The sequence below is a fragment of the Cyprinodon variegatus genome, unplaced genomic scaffold (genome assembly GCF_000732505.1).
Source record: "Cyprinodon variegatus isolate N-32 unplaced genomic scaffold, C_variegatus-1.0 Scaffold42, whole genome shotgun sequence".
In the NCBI taxonomy this organism is placed as follows: domain Eukaryota; kingdom Metazoa; phylum Chordata; class Actinopteri; order Cyprinodontiformes; family Cyprinodontidae; genus Cyprinodon; species Cyprinodon variegatus.
In genome coordinates this window covers 299,057-307,516 of record NW_015150495.1, presented here as the reverse complement: position 1 = coordinate 307,516, position 8,460 = coordinate 299,057, and positions in this window count along the sequence as shown.

The window sequence follows — 8,460 nt, the reverse complement described above, 5'->3', positions numbered from 1 at the left end:
GCGAGAGGCAACAGATTCTTTTTTCTGAGTTTTTTGTCGGGGTTTGTGGACGGTGAGCAGCGGGGAACTTTTTTTATTTTCTTTCTGAGGAGCGGCATGAATGGGGTTTTAATCAGATATACACAGCACCGAAAGCAAAATACGTGTACAAAATATTGGTTTGGACTGTCCCCCTACCGGTCAAGATTGGTGAGGACATGTCCACACCAGTCCTTAAGGAAGTTACGCCTATGATTGTTCAGATTAACTTGTCTTCTTTATGGCTTTTATTCGGTGCTTTACTGCATTTGTTTTGGGAAAATATGAGGAAAAAATAAATACAGAAAAAATATATATATTTTTTTTAATCGCAAAATAATTATAGGGTGGCTAATGCCAAAGAAAGGATGACTGAAGCCACCCTTAAATAGGTCTAACGACGCTTATGGGTCTCACTCTCCCGCTCTGTGATGCTTCAACAACAGCTTGAAACTGTTGCCATGTGGCTGTTTAATGTTTGCATCACTGTGAACACAAATAAAAATGTCTTTGGAAAAGGTAAATTCATCTGCACTCATGGACAACCTAAAATCTCAACTTTTTTTTCTCTTTTTATAACTACTGAAGAAAGTTCTGCTCTAAAATATTAGGAAATTAGTTCTGTCTTTACTTTATCGACTTGTTTATTTACTGTTGCTGCATCTGAAAAGAACCTTCGTTCACAAGGCATTCGATTTCATAAAGGTGGTTTTGTCATAACCTGTTAGATGGCAATGTTTGTTTAGGCTGAAACCATGACTGAGGAAGTTGGTTGCACCAACTGCAAGAACAACACAACCCAACCTTGTCCTCAATAAGATATAAAAACTGAATTTTTCAGCATGGGTACTTTTTCTGGTACAACAGGTTTTGTGGTTGAAAACAACTTGCCAAAAAACAAAAAATACATTTTGATAGCTGTGTTGATAAGATGCTGATGTAAAAACTGATGGGAGATATACCTGCATGGCTTTTCACACAGGCTGAAATCGGCACGTAGCAGGCTTAGTGTCTGAACATTAAAATAACAAATATGCTGAGAAATGGGAAAATAAAAAAAAAACTTTATTTTTTTTTGTTTATTCAATTTTTGTTTAATTCAGTCTAAGGCCCAGTGAAACTTGAAAAACATTAACTTCTGGAATATTAGATGGAGAAAAAAACCTTACAAAAATATAAGAACAAATATGTTTTTTATTAGTTTGCAACAGCAAACAGTGTTGTAGGATTGAGTTTGGATTTTCTTCAGCCTTACCTGTATATAACAGTAGTTTTATTAATTTGCAGAACCTATTGTAAAAAGGGGAAAAATTGAATAAATGTAAAACCTTAAACCTGAAAAATGTATTCATTAGCTTTACAAGAAATATGTTTTTTTCTTGTTTTATTATGGATTCTGATCAGCTTTTTAATTGACATTTTTTAGTTGTCAAGAACTGATCTTTTTTTCGTAATAAGGCCTTTTCCTAGTGCAGGGATTCCCAGAAACTTTGCCTGTTACCCATATATATATATATATATATATATATATATATATATATATATATATATATATATATATATATATATATTTTTTTTCTTTTCTTGCTTAAAAACTACATTTTAACTTTATATCAAATCACATTCAGATTGGTCTAACTGAACAAAGATGAACATGAACAACATGAATCTGTGAAAAGATGTTTACTGAGAGCCTCTAAAGCCTTTTTTTAATGCTATTTTTGTATATCTGGATTTTTGGACAAGTTGTATCTGGCATTATAGAGAAGATGTTGAGGAACTTGAAGAAGCAAACCTTAACTGACCTCAAAAAAACTTACCTCACTGCCAAAACTCTTTGTATTGTGCAGCTGATCCTTTTATGCACTACAGGGGGAGAAGGTCTGTACTGCAGTGGAAATACATCTCTGATGACTCTATGAGCAACTAACACAATTGATGTCCCTTCGTTCCTACATGTCAGGGTAGGAACAAATTATTTTTTTTCATACTACTTTATGGCAAGTAGACTAACAATTGATTAAGTGCACGGTAACATTTAGAAGTTAGACCAGTTTTAATCAGCTCAAAGAGAGATGCCAGCTCAACATCCTGATGTCAAAACTGCTGGAATGCTAGCTCTTTGTTTTTCTTTCTTTTGTTGTTGCTGCTTGATAAGCTGCTATTGTTTCCAAAGTATGGGGAAGCACCAGGAAGCTATTTTTGCTGTTGTTGTTTTATTCTAGTATTTTATTTTTCTTTAGCAAACCATACAGCTGGGTTATTTGTTTTCATCATCCATCCGTCCATCCGTCCAATTTCTCCTGCTTAGTGCTTGCCAGGGCTGTGGTTGGGCCAGTGCCTATCTTGATCAGTCTATGAGCAAGAGGCAGTTTACACCCTAAACAGGTCGCCAGTCAGTCGCAGGGCAACACAGAGACACACAATTAAGCACACACACACTCACGCCTAAGCACAGTTTAGAGAAGCCAATTAACCTAACAGTCATGTTTTTGGACGGTGGGAGAAAGCCTGAGTACCCGGAGAGAACCCATGCATGCACAGCGAGGAAACGAACCCAGAACCTTCTTTCTGCAAGAAAACAACCCACTGCAACAAAGTGCAACCCTAATCCAAGGCTGGGTCTTCAACCAAGAACCCTTGGATAGTAAGGCACAGCCTTACAGCAAACACCACTTGCAATACTGTTTTCATTATCATAAAACATATTAATATAGACATATCTCATACTGAGATGAGTAAAACCCAGGCAGCCTAAAATGTAAGGGCAAATTGAGTCAAAAAGTCTGCGTGGCTTTAGCTCTGTGTGGAGAGTAGGTTAGTTATGAGATTGATGTGTCATTTACTTTGGTTTATTGATCATAAACATGTTGCAGATGTTTATGATCAATATGGAGCAGACGGCTAAAGGGAGATCCAACACTCACTTGCCAGTGGATTCCTGATTGGGATCAATATGAAGGTTGGAGAAACTTTAAATAAAGGGAAGAAAATCTGATCTATTCTGGCAGCGCGCAAAAAGCAGGGGACATTGCCCCGCCAGCAGCTGTTGTTTCTCACTGCTTACTGCCCTAGATGTTTTCAAGGTCTAAAAAAAGGTCAGCGTCTGGTTTGCATGCAGTCTATGGTGGATAGCGTCGAGGGTTCCAGCGGCGCGTCTTAGCGTCGGGAGGGGTGAATCCGAGCCGTTCTGGTGTCTGAGCATCCAAGCGTTCTATGCTGTTGTTCAGCAGCTTAAACTTTTGCTGCTGGATGCCAAAGCGTTAACCAATCAGAAAAGCTAATCCAGGAGTTTTTGGGAGAATACGGACACTATCTGCAATCTGTCATTGCTTCTGCAGACATTGAGCACATGAAAAATATATAAATATCAAGGGATATCTTTTTTATGTACTATGGCGAACCAGTTAATGAAAACCCAAATTAATTAGAAATGTTAAAACCTGCTGACGAAAAATATTTCATTGTATAACCTGGTACTTGCAGATTTTTACCACAAACCTTAAAAACTCTTTAGCTTGTAGCTGGAAATCCCCCACAAGCTGCCGACAGTGTCACCAATTAACAATTGCGCATGTGCAAGCAGATAGTCATCCAGGTCTCCATAAATAATGTAATCATGGTACAGTAAGCACTTATTTCTATCCTTAAATCTCTAAAGAACACAAATCATTAAAAAATGTTTTATGGGTTTTCTGAAAAATGATGATGCTTTTTACATTTTCTCTGTTAAACCGCTTCTCTGATGTAATCATTGGACATGTTCAGAGTAGTCCAGCAAAATATGATTAAACCATGTTCATCTTTTTTTTTTTGTTATTGCTTTCTTTAGATTACACACTATATACCATAAGTTCAACACGAAAGGAAAAAATAAAACTCCAAAAGACTAGATTTATGTTTAACTACAAAGCCGAAAAAGTTAGCTCCCGAAAGTAGCATAGAGGATGGGCACAGATGGGTAATAAAACCGAAATGATTTTAATGCATTTTTTTTTTTCAGGAAATACATAATTAACCTTTAACATATTATATTTCTGTAGGCTGACTGTTTTAATTGAGGGTAAAATGTGCAAATGAGCTGATGGTAGGGGTCGTGCCACTGGTATGGATGGGTAGTGACAGGAAGCAGAAAGCTTTTCGGTGGGGATATCCAGCGCTGCCCCCGATGGTATGCTGGAGTCTGGCACTGCGAACAAGAACTGCATATCTTAGTGGGATCAAATCTGATGAACTGATGCAGAGAGGATGTGTGGAGATGGAAGTGTCGACTGCTGGGCCGCTGACTGGACAGGACCTCAGCAGAGAGCCATGAGTCGCCCGTCCTCAGCTGGATTTCTCTAAACACTAATTAAAGTGAAGCTGTAACCTGCAATCTGCTCTTTAAACTTTGAGACTCTGTACTAGTCTAACACTTTGGTATAAAGACAACAATCCTTCAATTGGGATGCCGGTTTTTCCACTCTAAAATGTCTCAAGCCAAAACATGTAAAGTATGTCTACAAACATACAATGGCTTTCATATGTCAAAGACAGACGTTGAGCCCAGCCATTCCACTACACACGCATTTGAAACTGGTTTGATTTCTTTTGCTGTTTTTCTTATTTAATGGAGTTATTACCAATACCTTTTGTTCTTTTTGTTTTTTTTTTTACAAATATGCTGCAATCTTATTTAGTTTTGTGATAGCAGCATATTGTTTGTAAAGTTTTTAAGAAGCAGATTATTTAACACCATAATTGTAAATGTGGAAAGGAGGCAATATGTGGGAATATCAGGTAAAATCTTGTATGTTTTTGACATGAGTCATTTTAGCATCAAACTCGTTAAACCCTATTTTAAGTTATTTTTGGCAGCCATTCTCCTATTATATTATCAACTGCTGCTTTCTCTTCTGATCACTGGTCAGTTGGAATTCTGAGGAACAGCCTAGATAGCCCTACAACATGAGAATGAATGATATAGTAAAAAAGGTGTTAAACTACATAACTATAGTAATAAGTGTAATGAAATTTAAATTTTAAAACGTCATCTTAAAGGTAAAGTGTGCCCGCACAAGATGTGATAGTCATTTTGAAATTGCTAAATTTAACCTAGAGCTCATGCTTATTCCTTATAAAATTCATTATAAAAAGCTGTTAATAGTGAAATAATTGTTTTTATTGTAATGAGCTGGAAAGCGAGCAAGTTGAAACCATCAATATTCTCCATATACAGTAGCTCCATTCTCTAGTAGCAAAAGGGTTTTGAAATGACTCAAAAGAAAATTCACTTACATCAAGAATTTTTTTTTACTTTTTAGAGCAAAGGTCTTTCTAAACTACAATCTGTTTTATTCTTCTAATTCAAAGCAGTTAAACAAAAACTGGCTAACCAGTTTCATGCTCTAGGTACACATGTGGGTGTACCATTGTTTCAGGAAGGTCTGATTTATGAACACTTACGCAAGCAAAAAAAACCCAACAATAACCAGGTTACGTTTCAGTGAAATAAGACAACCTAGGCAAAGGCAGGTGCAATAGTTTCCGTGCATAAACCGGAAAAATGGGTGGAGAAGTCATTTCAGTTTACTTAACATAATCTCCGTGCTTATTATTCAGGGGACCTGAACACATGTAAAATGCATGTCATAATGTTCATGCATTTAAAGCTACAGTGTGTAACTTTTAGCGACATCTAGCGGTCAGACTGTAGACTGCAGTACCATGAACATCTCCCCTCCACCACTTCTCCCCCCCAACAGTGCGGCAAGCGTTACGGGACAAAATGTCTTCCACGACGTCCGCATCACCTACCTTCTCAAGTGATGAGGTTTGTTTACATAGATAATTTTACAGATAGTATTTCATTAGTCTGTGTAGGGTTTAGATTTCATGCAGACTTAAGATAATAAATATACCCGTAATTTTTTTCTACATCGTTGTGACGTTTTAGCGATCTCGCAATCGCTAGTTTGTTGGCTCTGCGCTGCCGTAGCGCAAAGATGTCTGCCTCCATGGCTGCGAGACCCGCTCCTATGTAATTATAAATAACGAATTCTAAGGCAACGCAAATATTAAGGTTAAGAGGCTGAGCTCGTAGATGATGATAAATAACATAGTTTTGTATAATATATTACATTTCTGACTGTATACCCCTGTAATTATTACACACTGTAGCTTTAAGCTTTACAGTGCAGGGTTAACAATAGGCTTCATTGGCAAAGGTGGGTAGTAACTAGTTACATTTTACTCGAGCATCTTTTTTTTTATCTTTAGGAGTAGTTTAAAGCATTCGACTATTCACTTTTACTTAATATGATTAAAAAAAATAATCAGTAATCTGACCAATTTTTTGGGTTTCTCCATCTGTAGTGAGTAACCTCACAAGCTTTTGTTTTAAACAAATATGCATCATTGAGAGACACACCTTTTTTGTACTCAAAGCTTACTGGTTTAATGCTCTACCCCATATATTTATTCGGCTAGCTAATCTGAATAGTTCAATTCCATTTCGAGAGCGAGATCATCTAGCACTAGACATCTTCCAGGCATGTGAGGAAAACTAGCAGCAGTTCAGCGGACAGGATGAATGAATGGTAGAAGGCGCAAGCTTTTTTCACATATACTGTACAATATCACCATATCCCTCAAATATTGGTCATAAACCAGTCTAAATATGTGATAGTGAGTATTTGTCCTTTTCTGAGATAATCCATCCCATCTCACAGGTGTGCCATATCAAGATGCTGATTAGACACTGTGATTAGTGCACAGTTATGTCTTAGACTGCCGACATCAATACATCTAACAAGCCAATATAACCCTGCTTACATTCAATAAAGCACTGAAGCACTGAGGAGAGATTCGGAAAGACACCTACTACGCGCTTGCTCCCTTCCATGTTTCTCTCCATTGTTTACTTTCCTGATTTCTGTTGAACTGGTGATATCATCAATGCTAACCCAGTGTGATAATGTCACCAGACATGCAGCAATGGGGGGGCAGAGGTCGAGCAGCTTGCCAGCAGGCAGTTAGCCCCAGCTTTTTTTTTAAGGGAGTCAAATGTGGATTTTTAGAGGGTTGACCAGTGGTTATAAAACCTGAAATTAACCCGCTAATTTCTTCTGAGAGAGGCTTAGGATTTAACTTCTGATGTATCAGCAGGACCTTCAAAAAACTAATTCATGCTTCTTTCATCTTTGGTAGAATTGATGAGTGCTGCAGTGTCTTCAGATGTCTGCCTAAACATTGATCAGACAGCTGCAGCTGATCCAGAAGGCTGTTGCTTGCATCCTCACTAAAGCTAAGAAAGTGGAGCACATCAGCCCAGTTCTTCTTCCAAGAATAAAATTTAAAATAAATCTTAGTCTTTAATTCACTGAAAGGCTTAGCTCAAAATACATTACAGACTTGTTGTCAGTAGATCAACCACCCTCATTCTTTTTAATGATTAATAATGGTTTTTCTTTTTTAAATTGCATCCAGGCAAGGCAAAAAGACTTGCCTTGCCTGGATGTTCTGACCAAAAATTATCCTGACTTCTACACACATGTCAAGCTTAGCAGATCAAAGGGAGTCAGATTTCTTTTTGACACATGTTGGAATCATTACACTTAGTATTTTGAGCCAGAATTCTACCACAGCTTATCACTTCCAGTGTATAGGAGAAATATTTCTTAATTCAAATTTAAACAAAGAAAGCAATGGAAGAATACACTTAAAGAAGTACTTAAAACTTCACACCCCAAACACAATAAATCACTTTTTGGTGTATTCTGACAAAATAAATGTAGTATGATGTCAGTAGCCAGCTCCTGATTTTCTACGACTGCGTTCCTGATTGTCAGACTGATATAGCTTATGGGTTGATTTTGGTGAGATGCATGCAGAGGTTTGATACGGACGACATGAGAAAGAAAAAAAGTTTGACACACTGGCAAGAAAAGTGTGTTCCATTTATGTTAAAAATCCAACTAAACAGGTCAAATTTACACATTGTCTGCTGAAATGGCAACTTTGTTTGAACATGTTTTAGCAGCAAGTGCTTACTCACGGAGCCAGCTGTCTTTTCATGATCTCAAGGGATCCGGTACACACTCGGGCGTAACTGCTCCACCTCACGAGTGCAGCTTTCTGTTAACAGCCCCCTTAGTCAGAGCCTGCATTCTATCAGCAAACTGAGCAAGCAGAGTTGAGACGCTTGCAAGCAGTCTCGCAACCAATGTCTTTTTAGGGTTTGCGATTAACTCAACCCACTGATGTAGAAATAATAGCAGTGCAGAGTTAACCCCTCATAGGATCTTTGATCAAATTGCCAAACTGCTATCCCAACAGCATTCTTCTAATATTTCATTTAAATCAACCAGAAAAAACATGATGCAGTTTAAGAGTGGATTTGACAAAGTAAAAATTATGTATAAAACTCATTACACAGTAGAACAAAAAGTTTGAAAAAATATG